Genomic DNA, 4,646 nt, shown 5'->3' with positions numbered 1-4,646 from the left:
GTTTAAAATTCGATGGTAAAAAAAAAATCTGTTTAAAATTTGGTTGAAAAAAAAAAGTCAGATTCCAATGAGACTTTATTTCAAATTATCAATAAGTTTCCAGGTAGACTTGATATAATTTGGATAAATCTATCTGCATAATACTTTAAGAAACATATTTCTTCCATCAGATGATTTTATTTTTTTATTTTTTATGGTTTCAATATTTAAAGAGTGGGATTGATAATAGACATTTACATACACATATAGCAGATTTAGCCTTTGATTGAGAACTAATCTAACCAGAGAATCGTCTCCCATAATAAGATGGCTGATGGCTATTTTTAAGTACTACAAATTATTTCAAACAAAATTACATATTTTAGTTGGACATTAGTAGAAAAAGTAGGATTAGGGGGATCAAGTGAAAAGACGATCTGAAATACCAGAAAAGGAAGCTTGCTGCAGAAGTTTTTTTTTTAACTGGACTTCACTCAATGAGTCAATCGGTTCTTTCTTTTTCTCTTTTATTTAGAATATTACCAAAATCACAGTAGGTGAAAAATCTTTAAACAAAATTAAGAAAACACAATGGTTAAAAAAAACAAAACACAATAAGCCAAAAATAACAAAATGAAATTACTCTTTCAATAATTACTACATCAACATATAATAAGTAATGAAACATGGTTGTATCTGAGTTGGGAGTCTACATAAATGCATTCAATATGATGTCATTTCTTCCAAATGCATTATCTGGAAATACAGTTTTTATATGCTTTGTAGCAAAGTCAGCATTCAGTCCCTTTTCAACTACTAAAATTACATGCATTAAACACAGTGACACTTCTACTCCTATTCTATTGTTTCAAAGATGCATTCTGGTGTGATTAAGGAAAATGAAGCAGATCATCAAACATGTATCAGAAAAAGCTAACTTATAATTATAAGGTGAAGTTATAACACAAATAGTCAAAAGAAATACATTTTTCAAAAGGATAATAATCAAAAACTAAAAACCAATCTGAAAACCTAAGTCAGAGGTTGCAGAGAAACTTTCAGAACAAAATGTAATTCATAAAAGGATAGTTTCATATTTGAAACTCAAATATGGATTTATGTAAAGAAATCATCTTAAATTGTAAAAACAAAAATAAAATAAATGTTGCTCTGCACTGATAACGGTTGGCAGGTAATGAACTTATGCTTATTAGATTAATAAGCAGATTAATGAGTTTTGATTACCACAGTGTTTCACACATTTTTAACAAGAGGTTTTAACATTTTCCTTACTGTCTATTTTTCAGGACCCTTTCATGTAGCCTCAGGGCATCTTCGGCTAGCAAATCAAGGAACTTATTCAAAAGTTTGTAAGTTAGGACTGCGGAGAGGGTGAAAGCTATTGCACTTCCAATTATTGGAATGAATCTGGAACCCTCTTCTACTACCTCCAGGGAAGCACAGAATGAAAGCTCAGCAGTAATTTTCTTGATGAGATCTTTAGTTATTTCTACTCCAAACAAATGACTTTTCAGGACAGCCTTCAGCTCATCATATGGTAAACCTGTTCTGACAGAGAGTCTTTTTAGAGATGGGATATCAAGACCAAACCCACTCACATAATAGGTGACAGTACCAACCAGCAAGCTCAGATCAACGGCAGCAGACAGCCCTGGAACTGGAACTGCTGCTGCAACCCCTGATAAAGCTGTCAAACCCCATAAAACACGCTGAAAAATCTCTTTCTTTTTCATGATGAAATCTGGAGATAAAGTTTGGGCATCCATGTTGTTTTTAGGAAGATGTCTCTCAAAGGCCTTAATCAGAGCATCAAAATCATACAGATGAATCTCTGGGTTGGACACCAGGAAGACCTCTGGAGACTCAATTCCAAGCTACCTGTAAAAGAGAAAAAAAGGAAAAAAAGGTTTTTACACATGTACACACACACAGACACACACACGCACATATACTTGTTCTGCCGTCGTAGTGAGGACCACATGTTGACTCCCATTGACTCATTGCTTAATTTGTATTTTGCTTAATTTTAATTTAATTTAACTTAATACCTTTTTGCCCTGTAAGCTGCTGGTAACCTTAATTTCCGGAGGGAGTCTTCCCAAGGGATCAATAAAGTTCTGCCTAAGTCAAAGTCTAAGTCTACTTGCTTTGATTTACATTCATTTTCAACCCTTTCTATTCCCTAACCCTAAAACTAACCCTAAAACTAGCCATTACCAATGCATACCTCACCCTACACCTAACCCAATTGACACCTTAGCCCTAAAACTATCCATTAGCAAAAAAGCACGTGAGGACCAGCAAAATGTCCTCACTTTGCAACAACTGCTTCTCAGTTTCATGGTGAAATTAAAAGGGAAATTAATGAGAGACATCCACTTCAAATGTAAATTAGTGCCAAGGTTTTTCTTTCTTTTTTGCATCTTGGAAATTATTGTCGATGTTTAAGTGAACAAAGTAAAACCTTTTCTTATTTTTTAAGGTCTCTTGAGCAAGTTTACCATAATTTTCTCTGAATGATCAGCTGACATGATGACAAAGACGTCAAACGTCTTGCATCCAACATCCTTCAGGTAATCCTCTGCTTTAGACGCAGGGGTTCCAATTACAGGAAAGTCCCTCAAGATGACATTGGGATACTTAGGATGGCGGTAATCGATTGCCTCCTTGGTGATTTCTATGACACCAGCAGGTACAGCACTGTCATAAAGACCTTCTGATGCGACAGAAAAGCGAAAATAGGAAAGTAAAACCTCATATGTTGAGCATATTTTGGTGGGAAGTGCTGTTAAGGCACAACAAGAGTCCATGAGCTGCTAATTAGCTTGAAATATTGTTTCTGTTTACAAAATACTTAATTTAATTACAGCACCTTAAAATGTTTGATATGTTTATAACAGAAAATGTTATCCAAGAGAACAAAGTTAAAGACAGCGTTTAATATGTTGTACCTCACAATGTAACAGGTGTTGATTTATCACCTTTGTGGTGATGGCAATAATCCTGAAGATCAGTTCAATTGTTTTTATCATTGTAGAGTCATACTGGCAGCTGAAAAAGCAAGGTTCCGTTTTATCGTAGTTTTGGTTTTCTTTTTATTAATTTTAAAGTCTTAAAAAATTTGTTACAGAAATCACTGTATGACCTATTTATTTGTTTAAGTATAATAAATCACAAATGTGATCATGTTTTTTTAGTAACAACACATAATATTGTTTTTTTTAAGTTTCACACTGAAAAGCTTATTTTTTTTAGCCGTATATAATAAGAGCGAGCCCTCTGTGCAAACCAAGTACTTACATAGTTTTCCTCTGCGACCTAGACAACTGTTGGAAAGCAGCACAGTCCTGGAGATAACATGAAGTAGGAGAAGCTTAGCTCAATTCAAATCTCTTGACAGGGTATATCTGAGGTTATTTTGGAGTTTAACAAAATATATAATCAAACATCTTTGAGGAGTGGTCATGCAAAAAAAGGGGAGGAGCCATGAACTTAAAAATAAACCAGCACAATAAAATCAACTTATCTGAGATGAAATTTTTTTCATACATTTAAGATATACATTCATTTAATTTAATCATATCTGATCTGAGAATAGCTGGGATTCAAATCTGATTTAAGTTTAATGCTTTATGTTTAATTGGGCCCTAGCTCTCTCTGCAGCGAGGTGTACTTGCTGTCTGACTATTCTTCCACTTTCCGTTGTATGGGAACAAGGAAAATATCCAACACAGACTGAAAATGCTATGCAAACCTGTCAAGATCATATTTTCTCTGCCAAGCTAAGCATTGTGTATTTATGTAAGCTGCTTCTATTGGTGAAGCATGTTATTTTTCAAAACCAATTACATACACAAGAATATTGTTATATAATGTTATAATGTAATATGTTATATATATTGATGTTTTATAGACATCGATTTCCAGTTCCCATGGTCCCTCAGAGCAGCAGCTTGTAATAGGTTGTTCCTCCACTCTGTTGAGATGGGATTACAAAGACCCCTCGTTTGAGCCCCTGCCACCCCACGCCTGCTAAAACAGGGCCAAAAGTAAAAAAATAAAATAAAATAAAAAAATAATCTGTAAATTTGAAAATAAAAATGAAATTTGCAAGCTTGACATAGAACAAACGTTGTCAAGACTCAAAAAATAGGACCCAGAATTCAGTCAGACAGAACAGGTTTGATTAAAAGTTAAATGCTTTATTGACTGCTCTGCATTGTGCGGCTCATCTGCTGCGGCTGGCTTGCTGGATTCTCTGTAGAGATAGATACTCAGGTTTGTAACCACTAGACTCAAACGCAAAAGAGCAGAAGAGTCTAGAGGCAGAATCCAGAGCAGGTGATGAAACAGGGACAGATCCAAGGTCGTTTACAGGCAGTCCAAACAGCAGTTGGACATTGTGGACACCTACCACAAGTTCCTTCATGAGACAGAATCTGTTCAGTTGATGACATCCAAAGCTAGAACCTTGTGAGAGTCCAGTGAAGGAGGAGGCTTGATGACCAGTCGTCTTGCAAAATCCCCGTCCATAAACTCAGTATCTGCTCCATAGTCCACGAAAGTGGACAGGCTATGACAAGTAGAATGAACAGAGAATGATACAGGGAGAAGAAAATCTGGGGAGACAGATAGTCTGGCTTGGC

At 35.3% G+C, this 4,646-nt stretch overlaps 1 pseudogene; it reads right to left on the bottom strand.

Annotated features, from left to right (window-relative positions):
- Positions 1 to 542: 542 nt before the first annotated feature.
- Positions 543 to 4,646, bottom strand: part of LOC107105131 — a 10,880-nt pseudogene continuing 6,776 nt past the window's right edge.

The sequence above is a fragment of the Cyprinodon variegatus genome, unplaced genomic scaffold (assembly GCF_000732505.1).
Source record: "Cyprinodon variegatus isolate N-32 unplaced genomic scaffold, C_variegatus-1.0 Scaffold2085, whole genome shotgun sequence".
Taxonomy (NCBI): domain Eukaryota; kingdom Metazoa; phylum Chordata; class Actinopteri; order Cyprinodontiformes; family Cyprinodontidae; genus Cyprinodon; species Cyprinodon variegatus.
Note: the sequence above shows the minus strand (reverse complement) of the source record. Positions and strands in the feature narration are given on the sequence as shown.